Source organism: Lissotriton vulgaris, chromosome 4_2 (genome assembly GCF_964263255.1).
Source record: "Lissotriton vulgaris chromosome 4_2, aLisVul1.2, whole genome shotgun sequence".
Lineage (NCBI taxonomy): Eukaryota > Metazoa > Chordata > Amphibia > Caudata > Salamandridae > Lissotriton > Lissotriton vulgaris.
Genome location: NC_141692.1, coordinates 1,647,273 through 1,665,386, shown reverse-complemented (window position 1 = coordinate 1,665,386; position 18,114 = coordinate 1,647,273).

The window sequence follows — 18,114 nt, the reverse complement described above, 5'->3', positions numbered from 1 at the left end:
GGATGCTCCTTCATTCTTTTGCAGCAGATTTTTGGGTGCTTCTCACCAACTCTAGTCTCTTCCCCTCCAGCCACTATTCTCATCACTGCCACCACTGTGCTCTGCCCTCCTGGGGAGCTGAGTGGTTTTGAGTGTAATGCATGGGGACAACACTGTGAGCTTGATAGCCCGGTTGGTGGCTCAGTCGAGTTGCTTTGGGTGAATAGGAGAGAGGCATTGGTCCCTGGAGGCCCCCTGACGTGCCTCAGAAGAGCAGTGAGGAAAGAGGAAAGAAACTGGCAAAAATGGGAGGACTTCAAAGTGCCCTGAAAAAAAACTTGGAGGCACATTTGAGTGTTCCTGCTCTCTGAGGAGCTTGTGGGTGAAGGTGGCAGCCATAAATAATCACCGCGGGAGGGGGTAAGTGATTGAAATCTTTAAATTGGTCAGCAACCTGGTGTATTGTTGGAGTATTGTTGCAGAACTCCTGTGTTGCGGTGACCTAGAGGAGGTGGGGCGCAGGAGGTGGTATGTTCTATGCCTCATGCCACAGTTTGTGTAGTGCGATAAGCTAAATACTTTAAGCACTCACACACCACATGACTTATACTAGGTGGCTTCCTTGCCTACCAAACCATCAGCAATCATCGCTGCCCCACTGCCTGTATGACTGGGGTGGGACTTAGTCCCCTAGTCCAATGTGCATCCGGAGGGGCAGGATTCAGCCACACTCAGTAAGGAGCCCATGCACGTTCGAGGCTGGACTGGGATGCCCCCCCCCCCCAATCTTTAATTTGCATTAAACAATATTTAAAGTTAGCTTTCTTTCTTTTCTGCATGGTAAAATGATTTCCAGGTTTGCCATGGGGAAACGCAAAATAACCCCAGCGGGGCAACCCCTGGCACCACATTAGATAGTTTCCTGCAAAGTCAGCCAAAAGTGTAACTGCAGAGAAGGAGCCATGATCCAGGAATCCAAGAGCCGAAGCATCCAGTAAAGGCTCATAGTAGGCATCCTGCAGCAGTGGTAGTCTCATAGGACAGCATTGAAGATGAGCCCTTAATGGGAGCACTTACAGATCCACATTCATAGATTGAAACAAGCATTTCAATACACAGATTCAGTGCACACACAAAAGCACACAAGAGATAGCGAAACACAGGCTGTGTGCAATGTAACCCTGATTGCTCGAATGGTCATTCAGTTCCTGAAGTAAAGAAACTCCATTGTACTGTCATTCCTTCAAGACACAGGCAGCAGGACTTGTCATTACCATTTGGCCTTGAGAGGGAACATCCATTGCGGGAAAGCACTAATAGGACCACAATTCCAACAATCAGGAATAACACTAACGATATGCTTCCAAATACACTGGAAACAAATAGTGTATAAAGGATGGATTCACTTTGAATACAGTCTGGAACATGCTGACAAAGCCAGACTCAAAAGCTTTAAAAGAAGTGTACCTGTCCTGCGGTATTTGAAGCATTAAATATGTGATGCACAGATTCACCATAATTTAGTTGGAGATTTGGGTGCAGTAGCAATTGTGTTTTAGAGGAAGACCTAGTAACTTGGAGATCAAATGTCTCTCTGGTATATGTTAACGTGACATCCTTTTGAAACAATAAGGCTTTCAGTCAACGTAACTTATCACCATTAACATTAAAAATAGCGATTGAAGGCCATACAGTAACTTCCCTGACTGTGTGTGCCGGTGGGAATAACACATTATTACAACAGGTCCTGACCCTGGAAACCAACAACACATATGTTACTCCTAGTTTCACTCTACAACAACCATAGTCATTTAGAATCACACAGCTTCCATTTGAAAATAATCTGAATGCTGGCCAAATTTAGGCATAAGGGTCACCCTTCAGATAACACCCAAATTGTCCATGGGCGCTATACACGTGCCATGAATTGTTACCTTTTTGCAGAGTAATGAACGATCAAATGATCGACATTTGTTTCTGCTGAGAAAGATTTCAGTTTCTCCATTCTGATACCAGTAATCAAAAGACAAAACCCAAGGTTTGTGAACACATTTCATCCCCAAAACCTTTTCTCTGCCTACTTGAAAGTGTTTCAAACAAGATATAAAATGAAACATTTAACTTAGTAGCAGAATGACTACTTGGATCAACTATACGGCTGATGGAGGTATGGCTACCGTGAATGAGAATTTTTCTAAATACTCTATACTTAACATTGTGTAAGTAGCATCTATTTTTGCCAGTTTTTTGCGTGCATGTAAAATTGTGAGGCAAAATAAAGCTGGAGCATTCAGGAATTTCCATGACATGCGATTCAATTTAAAAATCTTCACTGTCCAACTTAATTGCATAATTGAGCTTAGCTGACGTTGTCCTCGCTGGAGTAGAGATATGTTATTCTGTATTGTATCAAATGCAAACTATAATATATTAATTAGAGAACACATATGAGTTGACAACATTGTCAGGCCATTATCTAAAACAGGTAAATCCTTTTACAAATCAGCCCTGCCAATTTCTCTCAGAATTTCAGTAGATGTCTGTTCCGAAATTCCAAATGTCATAATATAAATGGCGTCTAGGAAACATTTAGAACATGGTGATTTTGGTCCCAACAAGAAATCCTGTAAATCCATGTCAATAGAAAGGAAAAACAAGTGTTCCTTAACTGCAGGTAAAGTTGATTGTTGTAACCCTTGTTGGCAATTTCTTGTTCCCCAAATTGATCTCAACTCAATGTTGTCTTTCTAAACTCATACCTCTCTATGGAAAGCTGGGAATTGAATGAGTCTGAATAGATTTGTTTGGGTCATTATATTTTTCTTCACAGAAGAAAGGATCAATTTAAAAATAAAAAGGAAACTATGTCTAAATTGTTGTGACCAGAATGATATGCAAACCTCTGCAGGCTTGTTTTTGAACTGGTGGTGCTGGGTAATGTTCCTATTGTGTGTAATTAAACACAGCAAATGGAGTACCCGCGCTGTGTAAATAATGGTGTGGGTAATGATTTGTCCATAATTTGCACAATTCAGGTATAAATCCTCAGTTTCAAATAAGTGTGATATTTTAGTTAAGAAAGCATACTTTTCACCATGTTGCCATCCCAGCCATCAGGAATACAACCAGGAGTGATAGAATCGCCCCTGGACATTTTAAATACATAAGGGATTTGGAATGTTTCTGTAGCACTAGAAATATCAAAAGGGACCTTATCCCAAACAATGCAATCTGGGAGAGGAAATGCAGAAATGTTCACAAGAGACAGGCCTCTTTGCACTTTATGTGATGAAAAATGAGGCTTCAGTACTTAAGCTACCAGTTAAACAGAAGAGCATTCTTGGGTTTAATATCTGTTTAAAAGCAGAAAAAAAGCTATCACATATCCAATCTAAATGAATAGGAAAAACAGCTAAATTGAAATCCATATGAATGGTCCACATGGTAGATTCCATAGGTATTTGAATCCACGTGGTGGATTCAAACAAGTCTTTCAGCCACAAAGCAAATGGACATATCTCATGCAGCGAAGTGTGTGACAACTCCAAAGAAAATTAGTAAAAACAGGGACCTCCCGGGGTACAGTAGTACTGACAGGCCCCTCCAAAGGTGATTGATAATAAACAATTTTGTTGTTAGCAATAGTAGTCAAAGTCTGTGCATTCACACGTGGTGTATATACATTGTTAGTAGTATTAACAGAAAATAGTAGAACTTCAGCGTATGACATCCTCAGCTGGGGAGTAGCAATTTATATATTATTTAATGCTTGTAGAAGTATTTCTTATATGATACTGAGAGGAGACAGGTAACTACCCAGGTGCCCTTGTAGCCTAATGTGTAGTACTGGCCACATAAGGTTTGATTATGTCGATGGGCACAAATCTTTGTTTCCACTACCAGAAATCAGTGGTGAAATCACAGTTCTGGTACCCACAATGCCATGGACTGGCACAGGTTCCCTGTATGATAGGCCAAATTAATTTTTTTCTGAAATCTTGTCTCAAACTATATCCCCAAGTTCAGGAAGCCAGACAGAAGCTGCTGGTTGATCCTTTGCTTCTTCAGTGGTGTTGTAATTTGGCAGCGATTGGGTTAGCATTAGCAGAAGCCATCCTATATTTAGAGGCTATCTTATCTGTTTTGTGGAAACCATTTTGTATTTCTCACAGCCATTTTGTATGCCATGTGCTACCACGTTCTCGCCATGTGCTCTGTCCTACCTTTCTGTTGTTTGCTCTTGTATTGTGCCTAGTGGTGTAGCAGGGATCCTGTTCTCCCACAGAACTGTGCATAGAGACTTGGAACCTCAGCGAATTAGGGTGTCCCAAAACTCACCTTAGTACCCAAAATCCCCTTACCGAGCTAGCTACAGATGAATCCTGAAAAGAACGAGGAGAGCGTTGATCAGAAACCTGAAAACGATCAGGTGATTTAATCATCGCGCGATTGCGCAAGTCATAAACACGTTCTGTAGGAGCAGGCAATGGAGAGCCAGTACGAGACTCCTGTTTCTGTTGCTGTTGCTTTCCCTGTTTTTGTTTTTTAGGCCAATTTTGTTTTTTGGACTTGGGTTGAACGTCAGTATCAGACTTCTGCCCTTAGGGTTGCGTTTTTCTTTAGTCGAAAAAGACTTGAGACCCCAACTATTGCGACCCACGGTTTTATAAGCCGCCAAAATAATCCTCGCTAACTGTCGGGGTTTCTCGGCATCGGGAAGCGCACTCAATGCATTAGCCACCTGAAAGTTCACTGCATCCCCCTTGACATTCGCAAGAATGAGATCGCAAACCACATCATAGGAGCCACACAGTTGCATACCCAATTCAACCGCAGCCTCAGGTACGTGCCCATCCTGAACACGTTTAATGACCATTGGCAGGACAGCAATAGACGAAGTGCCATAACACCTCGCATAGACCGCTGCAAAAGTCTTACCCCAGGTCTCACAGTCACCGATTTCAGGGGTCAAGTCTTCCGGCAAACTAATTGTCAGAAACCTGTGTTTCTCACAGGGAGACGTGTTAGGAAATACCGCCTCAAGCTCGTCAAACTTCTCGACAAGCCAGAATGGGAAATCATCCTTTTCCTGGTGGCGCTTGCCCATCACAGCATTGACCATCACTGGACTGAGCTTCATACCGCCCTGTCCCGCCCGGGAGATTGTGGGGTATGTATTGCACTAAAGCTCGAATAACGCAAATAGAGACTACATGTAGCCTCCATAGTTCAGCAACGGAACAATTACCGTGCAGAGGATGAGGTGTAAATCCAGCCAAAACAAGCCAATATGCGCCTGGAATGGACAAATGACCTAACCTCGGATTGGTCAAAGTATGGGGTAATGTGCCACCAAACCAAACGCGATGCTGCCAAGTATCAATAGGTACTTCCTGTGCCCTGTACGGAGTATATTCATTCAGTACAGCAGAGGGAGTGTAAGTGTAGAAAACCCCAGAATTAGCGTCCACAGCCGGAAATGTCACCCACGAATAAAACATTTCGTATGTGCAAGCAGTCTCCGTACTCACCACCATTATCACGCCCATGCCATCCACAGGGACATTGTAATTCTGCAAATGATTGCGGACTGCAATGCGACTATGCTGTGGAATGTCCACGGCAACGGCCATGACGACACAGAAAGAGGGAAGAACAAAGTAAACTTTGTAGCACAACTGGGTAGTAATTCAAGGAAACCGTTTAGTTTAGTAAGATTCAAGCTTGAAAAGACCTATTACAAAAATTGGTAGGTTTTTCCGACACCACCGTTTTCCGGAAACGACAGTGAAGGGGTTAAGGATTGAATGATATACTACTTGAGTGTCATGATATGTATGGGCGCCATGTAGCAGGGATCCTGTTCTCCTACAGAACTTTGCATAGAGACTTGGAACCTCAGCGAATAAGGGTGTCCCAAAACTCACCTTAGTACCCAAAATCCCCTTACCGAGCTAGCTACAGTGTCTCATTGGTCCTTACGAATTCCCAATGTTTAGACAAACCAGAACATGAACAAAGTATACCTCAGGTCACGTGGAACACAAGAACACTCTTTCGTTATACAATCATTTCAAACCAGAACGTGGAGTAAATGAGGACGCGTGCACATTTGAAATATTTATTTACTAATGCAGTGTTCTCAAACGCAGTATCTTAGATAATACAAGCAAACATATTATGAAAAGCAAAGTTATCAGCATAGTTACTAGTCCATAGAATGCAAAAGGTGACAAAATGCTAAAATGCTGAAATGAATAGGAGTTAACAACACCTAATTCTCACCCTCCCTATCTATTATATTATATTATATCTAAGAAGATCTCTTTGGGTTTTAGCAGGGCGACCCCATACCTCAAGATCTCAGTGGCAGAGGATCACATTATCTTCCACCAGCTCTCTGCATGCGAAGCACCATCAAGTGTGTGTCATGTGCTGTTCGCAAAGCAATATAAAACGCGCCTAAAGCCAGATCTTTGCAGCAGCTGCATTTATGTTATGTCTAGGAAGGTGCAAAGATCAGACCTCATAGCAACACTATGCCGAGTTATCCTTGAAGGCTTCAGCACTCACTGTACAGACATAAGTTTCCAAGCAAAGTTGATATCAGAGCAATAACATATTATTCTAAGTAAATCACAACTCTCTTCTAGGCTGAAAGCTAAAGCAACAATTATGTGTCGTGTGCAGAAGCAGCAAAAAGTAAAATGGCATTTAAACATTTAATAAGCTCATGCTAACTTAACACGGTATATATGTAAGCAATAACTATATGACATCCCCCCATGATCCAAGCACGGATAAGATAAGATAAGATACGATAAGGCAAGGGGCACATTATGAAAGCAGAGTTCAAAAGCGATGAGCCTGGGCAAATTTCAAAATTGGGTGAAAAAACCTCTTCATAAGTCAATTTAAAAAAATCCAACATGCCTATTCATTGGTCATTTTTACTCAAGTCAATAAGTCTGGGTTGTGAAAAATGTACGCATAATCGACAACAAAAAGTTTGTAATCAATAACTGGTTCTTATCAGAAGCTTCGAAATTCATTGGGACAGGACTGAATATGCAAAATATGCAGCAACAGCCTCCAGCATGAAGTCACTGTCATCATCCGAAAACAGTTCAGCCATCCAATTTAACAGCGGGAAAGAACATACATGCTCCTCCAGCACCGGAGCCTCTAGCATCATCAGAGGACAACTCAGCGGGATTTCAATATAGCTCTGTGCCAAGAAATCTTGCGCCGCTGTTAGTATATTCCAATGACCCATTAGTCCATGTATCGCTGCCAAGGCCATAATCCTTTCGCCAGAACAAACCAACTCGTGAGTGACTATGGGACTCTTCAGCTGATTAAAATCGGCGTCAGGAGACACCGTCTTGCAGGGACACAAATCAAGGGCCCAGTCGAAATCGCCGCTCAGGCAATGAAATACAGGCTGGACACATGTAAAATAGAAAAATCGAAACGATAATCCATATGCCGCGATTAAGGTCGCAAGCGGGAGCGTGCCATAGTATTCAAGCATCCTGTTGCGAAACAGTGCCAGATGGGGCTGTGCGGCGTGTAACACAGGATGTGCATCCATTTTGAATAAAACAAAATATCACCAGAACGCCTAAAGCCAGCGCCAGCAAAACAGGAAAACCTCTAAATAGGCTCAAAAATATAGAATGAAAGAATGTAAAGGAGCTGGGCAATGCTCCCACTGTGTGTAATTTACAGTACCCCTTCTGGAACTTGTTTTATGCAGATAATGGTTGCCAAAATGTTGGAAGCAAGATAATTCACCATAATTATCAGAATCTAAGTATAAATCTTCAGCATCAACGGCAGCATAATATTTTAAATCAGAAAACAATGCTTTTACGGCCTGAATATCCCAATCATCAGAACGTATGTTTTGTTTTATCACATCACCCATGTTGACTCTGAGCACATTAGGGACATTAACAACCACCGTAGGGCCATGAATTTGAAATGTAACTGCATCCCACACAATCCCATCAAGAACAGGCCAAGCAGTGATGTTAACAAAAGTCAAGTCTCTCTTCAGTCTGTGTGAATGCGAAGAGGAAAGGGGGGCAAAGTTCCATTAAGATGTCGAATGCATGTTCTCTCCTCGACATAGTGTCCATTGACAATTCGAAAAAAATAAAACACAAAACCAATTGACATAAAAAGGTAAATTGAAAAAAGTACAAGCCAAATATATGTCCAAGGGGGGATCAAAAAATGTTTTTTAAATAAACTGGCATAAATTGCAAAACTTGAGGGCTTTTTCGAGTTGTGTGCAATAGTGTCAAATGAAAACCTGGATTCTGTGGCCAAACGTGTTTGCAAATCAGGTATAGATAAGTCAGTTGGGTAAGTATAATCAAGTTCATCAACGTTAGTACCAGGCAAAGTACTTAATAAAGGACTGGAAACAGCAGGCATCTCGAGGGCCACGTCTGGTTCAGCATTAGAAGCAGTGGCCAATACAGAATTTCTCACAATCGAAGGACAGGAGACCGCTGGTGTCATACTAAGAAGAATCGGCCACTCTGTGTATCTTGACATTGTCAATTGAGATAAACCTGTTTTCCTTACGACCTGGAAGTGGTGGTAAAATGACTGTTCTTGTGCCCTTCACTCCAAGCACAGGAACCGGAGCTCGATAGGAAGGACCAAATTCTTTCTTTATATCGATCTTCTCTCGAACCAGTTCTCCAACTTGGGGTAGCCAGCCAACTACCGGGATCTGCAACGCATCATCCGATGTGGAGGGCAAACGTTCCTTTGCAAGACTGTCTCTGGTCTTTTGTAGATCTTGTAAAACATTGCAATGTTCATCTTCGTCAAAGGCTGTGGCTTGGGCCACGCAGTCGAGACCGTCAAGGTCATGGGCATACATCTTGATACCAAAGAGCATTTCGTATGGGGACCGCCCACCCAGAGACCTTCTAGGGAGAATATTAAGAGCAGGCTGCACGCCATTGAGATGGGCCAGCCAGTTTCTGCCAGTGCCTATAACTAGTGCTGTCAAAGACTGCTTTAAGTCACGGTTCATTCGCTCCACTACACTATTACTCTAAAGTCTGTATGGAGACGAAAACTTGACTTGGACCCCCAATGACATCATAGCATCCTTATACGCCTTAGAGGCGAAAGCAGGACCCTGATCCGAATGGAAGGTGCCACAGGCAAAAATCCCTACAAAGACACGCAAATCTCTTATGACAGTCCGTGAATCAGCGCTGCGATGGGGCCAGACCCACACAAAGCGTGTGCATGAATCAACTGCTACTAAGATTTACTTATACGCAGTATCAGAAGAAAAAGGTCCGCAGTGATCTAAATAAACACAACTGTGTCTGTGGAGGACGCGCAGCAGTCAAAGGCTTAATCTGCTGGCAAATGTCACATTGAAGGACACAATCGCACGTCTGTTTGTACAGTCCCGCCACCAGAAACTTTGTTGTAATTGAGTTACAGTGGCTGAGATGCCCGCATGCGCAGACGCCACACCTTCATGCGCCGCTGTAATCAATGTAGCTCTGCGGTCCGAGTTGGGAATCAACCGCTCCCCAACTTCAGGAATTTTCACATAAGGAACCTTATCGGGACTTAAGTGGTATGTGTACTTCAAAAGGAACCCCACAGGATATTTACCTCCCTTCTCAGTGGCAGCTACTGCCACCAAGATATCATCATCAATCTTACTTTTGGACCGTGTAACTGCTGCAACTAAATATGTAGATACTGCCGATTTCGTCGCTTCATCAGCAAGTGAGTTACCCACAGCGTGGACTCCAATACGTTGATGGCCGAGAGTATGAATCACAAAAACAAGTGGCAACTGCTCTTTAAGCTCAGCCACTCAAACCCAGATATTTTATGTTTTATTGTGCTACCCTTGGAATAACGAAAGTCATTTTGAATCCAAAAGAACAAGTTCTCATTGTAAGACTGGACAGAGTAATATGAATCACTCACAATAAGGGTCGTCACACTAGGATCTGCGTACTCCAACGCAAGCATCAGAGCACGAAGCTCCGCCAATTGGGTGGTGCAGTCCCCTAGAGTCTGCGTGTGCACGACTTTGGACTTGAACTCGCTGTTCACCATGGCACCGACCACAATGGCGCATGCGGAAATGTAGGCGTGTTTAGAGCCATGAGCAACCTGCACCGAACCATCAGTGTTAATGATGCAATGGAAATCCTCCAAAGTTCGCATAGCTAACAGAGCTGGATGAACAAATTCATACTGTAAGTACTCCTGTGACCGTAAGGATGCATCAAACACAAATGTGACATCCGAGGACGTCAGTGAAGCCGCCTATTGAATCCACTGAGGGTGCAAAGCTTTTGAATTTGGTACACTGGCTTTCGTAACTGCTTCTAAAGCAGGACACGGAGTAACAACTAACATGCGTTTCCCCTGTGACAGGGCACGTTCCTTAAGAATCGCCATCTGCACAGCCGTTAAAACTTTCTCCACAGTGGAAAAACGCATTTCAGCCGAAGTGTACAAGTGTGACTTGTAAGCAATAGGTACTGTGTCTCCTTCATTAAAAGTAAGGTATGTGAAACCCACCGTTCCTGGGATGATTCTTATCACCAGGTTGGTGTGGTTGTCACGAGTCAGCAAGAATTTAGAAGCGAGCAGATCAGCCTGCAAAGATTGCAAAATAGCAGAGTGCTCAGGCAGCCAGCATGATTTGGAAAAAGTTGGTTGTATCAAAGCATACAAAGGCTTGATACGCTGGGTATATTCCGGAATGTATGTTCTCCCGAAATTCAGAAATCCCATCAAAGACTGTAATTTTTTCAGAGTTGTCGGAGCGCGCAGTTGTACACATTTCTCCAAGAAGTGAGGAGCCAAACCTCTACTTTCATTGTTGAGCTCGTAGCCCAGGAACAACACTGTGTATCCTGCAATGTGCGATTTTGCAAAATTGAATGTGTAACCCATGTCTGCAAAGCTACAAATTAAATGGTCAACTCGACACAGATGCTCCCAAAGTTCGTCGTCTGTGAGATAAATGTCATCCACATACGAGCATGCATCTTGGTCGACTCTCTCCAGAAGAGCGACTATGCGGCTAGTAAAAATCCCAGGACTATTCTTATAGCCCATAGGTAAACACTGAAACTGTTTGTGCACACCGCCGCAAGTAAAGGAGGTCCATTGGGAACTTTGACCATCCAACCGATGAGCATAAAAACCTTTGGAAATGTCAAGCGTGGTCTTAAAACGCTTACGCACAAGACTATCCACTAAGGCAGAGCCGTGAGTATTCTGTACTGCACAGGTACGTCAATGCGAGTTTTTTAATGCCGGTAATCCAAGACCAAACAATATGAACCGTCTGGCTTGGTTACAGTAAAAAGAGGGTTATTCATTGGTGACACACATGTTTTAATCATTCCTTGATATTCCAATTGTTCAAGGATTGCCGCAACGGAAGCTTTTGCTTCACCTCGAATGGGATATTGAGGTTAAGGTTGCGGCTGCGACCATAAAGGAATCTCGTGGTTTGGGGAAAATTTATCCCAACCACAACGTGTACGGTACAGAGCCAGCGCTAAAGCCTTAGCCCACTCTTCTGTAAAATTCAGCGCATGCTCTTTCGAGACCGCGTGCGCGAAACTGGGGAGGATTACCTCCTCTCCTCGCGGAGCTGCGAGAACAAAAGGTGGGGGCCAGTCATCCTCCGAAAGCAAAATGTCATACGTAGACAAAAGATTTTCCCAAAATACCCCTTCTATGGTACGTTGTATCTCACCTTCGATTAACAGGACAATTTCATAAAGTCTATCAGGGGGAGCAACTCTAGTGTCAGCTGTTTTGATTACAACATAACAGTCAGTCGCTGTCACCTTCAGTAGTGGACGCAGGGCCTCTCGCACTATGGTAATTTCCACTGCGCTGTCCAGCAAGGTCAGAGCCCACGTCAGATTCCGAAGCCGCGATCTCACTATCTGTGGCATATCTGTGCGCTGTTAAAGCGGCGACTTTCTTCTTTTGAAACTGGGGTCTCTTGGGAGTCGAGCCGTCCTGCTTTCCTGCACAGTTTTTCGGGCGGGGCTGGTCAGGTCCTTGTTGGCCACCCCGACCCCTTCCTCCTCCACCACTGGTCGACGAGGCTGATGAATCCTGAAAAGAACGAGGAGAGCGTTGATCAGAAACCTGAAAACGATCAGGTGATTTAATCATCGCGCGATTGCGCAAGTCATAAACACGTTTTGTGGGAGCAGGCAATGGAGAGGCAGTTCGAGACTCCTGTTTCTGTTGTAGTTGCTTTCCCTGTTTTTGTTTTTTAGGCCAATTTTGTTATTGGGACTTGGGTTGAACGTCAGTATCAGATTTCTGCCCTTAGGGTTGCGTTTTTCTTTAGTCGAAAAAGGCTTGAGACCCCAACTATTGCGACCCACGGTTTTATAAGCCGCCACAATAATCCTCGCTAACTGTCGGGGTTTCTTGGCATCGGGAAGCGCACTCAATGCATTAGCCACCTGAAAGTTCACTGCATCCCCCTTGACGTTCGCAAGAATGAGATCGCAAACCACAGCATAGGAGCCACACAGTCGCATACCCAATTCAACCGCAGCCTCAGGTACGTGCCCATCCTGAACACGTTTAATGACCATTGGCAGGACAGCCATAGACGAAGTGCCATAACACCTCGCATAGACCGCTGCAAAAGTCTTACCCCAGGTCTCACAGTCACCGATTTCAGGGGTCAAGTCTTTCGGCAAACTAATTGTCAGAATCCTGTGTTTCTCACAGGGAGACGTGTTAGGAAATACCGCCTCAAGCTCGTCAAACTTCTCGACAAGCCAGAATGGGAAATCATCCTTCTCCTGGGGGCGCTTGCCCATCACAGCATTGACCATCACTGGACTGCGCTTCATACCGCCCTGTCCCGCTTGAGGCGCCACAGCACCCGGGGCCACCCGGGAGATTGTGGGGTATGTATTGCACTTACACTCGAATAACGCTAATAGAGACTACATATAGCCTCCGTAGTTCAGCAACGGAACAATTACCGTGCAGAGGATGAGGTGTAAATCCAGCCAAAACAAGCCAATATGCGCCCTGAATGGACAAATGACCTAACCTCGGAGCGGTCAAAGTATGGGGTAGGGTGCCACCAAACTAAACGCGATGCTGCCAAGTATCAATAGGTACTTCCTGTGCCCTGTACGGAGTATATTCATTCGGTACAGCAGAGGGAGTGTAAGTGTGGAACACCCCAGAATTAGTGTCCACAGCCGGAAATGTCACCCACGAATAAAAGATTTCGTATGGGTAAGCAGTCTCCGCACTCACCACCATTATCACAGCCATGCCATCCACCGGGACATTGTAATTTTGCAAATGATTGCGGACCGCAATTCGACTATGCTGTGGAATGTCCACGGCAACGGCCATGACGACACAGAAAGAGGGAAGAACAAATTAAACTTTGTAGCACAACTGCGTAGTAATTCAAGGAAACCGTTTAGTAAGATTCAGCTTGAAAAGACCTATTACAAAAATTGGTAGGTTTTTCCGACACCACCGTTTTCCGGAAACGACAGTGAAGGGGTTAAGGATTAAATGATATACTACTTGAGTGTCATGAGATAAGACCACCAATGTATGGGCGCCATGTAGCAGGGATCCTGTTCTCCTACAGAACTGTGCATAGAGACTTGGAACCTCAGCGAATAAGGGTGTCCCAAAACTCACCTTAGTACTCAAAATCCCCTTACCGAGCTATCTACAGTGTCTCATTGGTCCTTACGAATTCCCAATGTTTAGACAAACCAGAACATGAACTTAGTATACCTCAGGTCACGTGGAACACATGAACACTCTTTCGTTATACAATCATTTCAAACCAGAACGTGGAGTAAATGAGGACGCGTGCACATTTGAAATATTTATTTACTATTGCAGTGTTCTCAAACGCATTATCTTAGATAATACAAGCAAACATATTATGAGAAGCAAAGTTATCTGCATAGTTACTAGTCCATAGAATGCAAAAGGTGACAACATGCTAAAATGCTGAAATGAATAGGAGTTAACAACACCTAATTCTCACCCTATCTAGTATATTATATAATATCTAAGAAGGTCTCTTGGGGTTTTAGCAGGGCGACCCCATACCTCAAGATCTCAGTGGCAGAGGATCACATCATCTTCCACCAGCTCTCTGCATGCGAAGCACCATCAAGTGTGTGTCGTGTGCTGTTCGCAAAGCAATATAAAACGCGCCTAAAGCAATATTTTGGCAGCAGCTGCATTTATGTTATGTCTAGGAAGGTGCAAAGATCAGACCTCATAACAACACAGTGTCGCGTTATCCTTGAAGGCTTCAGCACTCACTGTACAGACATAGTTTTCCAAGCAAAGTTGATATCAGAACAATAACATATTATTCTCTGTAAATCACAATGCTCTTCTAGGCTGAAAGCTAAAACAACAATTATATGTCGTGTGCAGAAGCAGCAAAAGGTAAAATAGCGTTTAAACATTTAATAAGCTCATGTTATAGGTAAGCAATAACTATATTACAGTGGCAATGTATATTTAACCTCTTCTGCTCCACACATGCTCAGTTGAGCATGCAGCTGTCTTTGCAGCTGCTCCTAGTCTGCAACTGTCATGATGTGTCTACCAGAATTAGCCACTGTTAGCTCCACCCATTCGTTGATTGTACATTTTCTGTAGGACCTTATATGTACCTAAAACCTCCTTCTTGTACCTGTACTGCCTTCTTTTGGCCCCTGTGTGGGTATAAAAGGACCATGCTCCTTCATTTCAGTGTGCTACTTCATAAACCACTGGAGGGTGCTGTGTGAACGTAGTTACACCTCATGAGGTAATAAACTCTGTATTTTATATTCCAATTTCCATGCCAACTTCTTCCTTTTGGTCCAAGGACTTTGTGCAGAGAAGGGTGAACCCCTAGCACTTGTAGGCCTTGCTGAGGCTCACCATTAGTGGCAGAATCATTAGTAAGTTATTTTGAGCGTTCATCTCAGACGACTTGGAGTTCCTGTAAGACAGAAAACAATTCCTTGATGTCAAAAGACACATCTGCTGCCACTGTGCGAGAATTTTCAAGACATGGAATATACATCTGGACACTGACCTTAGAGGTAGTCTGGCCACCAAAGGATGTTCTTAGCAGGTTTTTAAGAGATCTATGGGCTCCATACAAGTGAAGGACCAAACTATGACCTGAACTTAATAACCTAGCTGTTAAAGATTGCTTAAAGTCATGTGTTTTCCTTTCAATTATTGAATTTCTCTCAGAATTATGGGAGGAAGAATAATGCACAGACACACCCAGGGTTCCTATGCTATCACGGTAAGCCCTTGAGGCAAATACTGGTTGTGGTCTCAGTTAAATGCAACTACTGCATATGTCCTGATAAACACTTGCAAATCTTTTATAACAGTTCTAGCAGTAGCCGATCACTCTGGCACCCTATAGAGATCTAGAAATTGAATCCACTTCCATTAGAACAAATTTAAATGAAACATCCACATTTAGAGGTCGACAACAGTCAAGATAAACACAATTAAGTGGAAGGTTTGAAACTAAGAGAAATGTCTGTGAAGGGCAAGCTGTGGTAAAGAGTTCAATTTGTTACCAAATGCTTTGCCTGTTTGCTGTGACCATTCCACAAATAGCGTTTCCATAGTAAGTAAGCTATAGCAGCCATACCAGAATGGGTGGACGCTAACCCCTAAAGAGCATCTATGATTAATTCTAGCATGTGGTCTTGGTTTAGTACTGCTCAACCCCAGTTGTAGGGAGGTCGCTCCCCACGCCACGCAGCTCCACCAGACTGCGCCTGCCCTTGAACCAGCGACTGCTGAGTTTGAGGCCCTCCACCACCCGCAGGCTACAACCTGCACCTCATACCTGGTGGCCAGTGGTAGGCCCGTAGGTTTGTTTCTGTCCACGCTGTTGTTTTTGTGCCCAACTGTTTTAATTCTGTACTGTGCTTTGTATTGGTCCTGAATGAGCCTATTGCTTGCTGTCTTGTTTCTTGCCTTGTTGCCTCACTGTTCCCTTGCCTCTGCCTGTGCTTGTTTTTGGCAGTCTCACTTCCCGCCACTGCATCTCCTGCGGCCCGCCCCCATTCGTCCGTTCCCCCCACCCAGCTGCTCCTCCCTCCCACCTCTCCTTCTTATGGTGGCCGCTGCACGGCAGTGAGAGCAACCCTTGACCCTGTTATAGGGAGGTCGCTCCACCACTCCACACAGCTCCACCGGACCAAGCCTGCCTTTGACCCAGATCTGTTGACTGGCTGTGAGTGTTTGATTGATTCGGATGCTCCGTCCATCACCACCCCCTTTTGTACCACTTTGTTTGCCATAAGTTGGCATGGTATGCTCAGACGTGAGTCCCTTGCTCACTTTGCCACTGGAACCGGGCTGAAGATGACTGAAATGCCAGAAACCGGTCCTCGGAAGTTTGTTTCCGGTCCAGGGAAGGCATGGCTTGGCAGTTCCCATGAGGCACAGGGTCAGACTGATTTGCATATGGCCATGTCTGAACTGGGGTGGCAGAGTGGGCTAAAGAACGGTGATGGATTAAACCCAGATCTGTTGACTGGGTGTGAGTGTTTGATTGGTTGGGATGCTCCGTCCATCACCACCCCCTTTTGTGCCCTTGACCCAATGGCTGCCGAGTTTGAGGCCCTCCACCACCCGCAGGCTGCCACCTGCGCCTCACCCCTGGTGGCCGTTGGTAGGCCCGTAGGCTTTGTTTCTGCCCACGCTGTTGTTTTTGTGCCCCACATTTTTAATTCTGTACTGTGCTTTGTATTGGTCCTGATTGTGCCTGTTGCTTTATGCTTTGTTTCTTGCCTTGTTGCCTCGCTGCTCCCTTGCCTCTGCCTGTGCTTGTTTTCACCGGTCCCACTTCCCGCCGCTGCGTCCTGTCCATTTCCCCCACCAAGCTGCTCCTCCCTCCCACTTCCCCTTCTTATGATGGCCTCTAAGGCAAGCTAGTCTGCGCCTGGACTGTGTCCAGCTCCAGAACCCCAGGACCCCAAAGACACCACAACACCCGTCTGCACTATGACGCCAGCATCCTCCACGTACTCAACCCAGGACGAGAACACACCTGCTACTGGGCCACCCCGAAGTGCACCCAAGGACCCTTCACCTGCCGGTACTGCAGCTTCACCAGCATCCGAATCGCAAAACCACCAACCAACCAACCCAACTAACCCAACTATCTGAGGTGCATCCTCCTCAACACTCGCTCTGCCTGCAAACATGCTGTCGAACTCTGGGACCTCCTCGACTCAACCGCCCCCGACATCGCCATAGCCATCCCGGAAGGCTACAAGATCTCCCGCAGAGACTGCACCAACGGAGTAGGAGGTGGAATTGCCATTGTCCACAAGAACACCGTCAGAGTCTCGACCAACACTGATGACACACACAGCACCGCCAAACACCGGCACTTCCAGATCCACACCGAACCCAACACCACCCTCAGAGGAACACTCCAAGACCCCTTAGACCCAAAATACAGTTCAGCGACTCCATCACCGACCTCATCAGCTCCCACGCCCTCGTCTCCACAGACTACATTCTCCTCGGGGACCTGAACTTCCAACTCAAGAACAACAATGACTCCAACTCCGCCACCCTGATCGACAACCTCACCAACCTCGGACTCAGACAGCCCGTGACAACATCCACCCACGCCATCGGTCACACGCTTGATCCCATCTTCTCTGCAAGCCCCCATGTCTCCTTCAACCATACCACCGTACCCCACTGACCGACGCCGCTGTGTCCATTTCACCTTCAGAAAGCCCACCACACACCACTGCACTCCAACAGATGCCTCATCGCTGCTAGGGCAGAGTCACCGAAAAGCAGCTAGCCACCACCCTCGCCCAGAGCCCACCAGCTGACCCAAACGAACCCGACACCACCACCCTCAACCTCCGACAGTGTATCGATGACTGTGCCAACACTCTTGCCCCACTCATGACACCCTCCAACGGCCACACCAGCAAGAAAGCCACCTGGTCCACTAATGACCTCCAAATGCCACCCGCAGACACCATCAACTCATCTGAACCACCAAGAGGACTGCATTCAAGGACTGCCTGG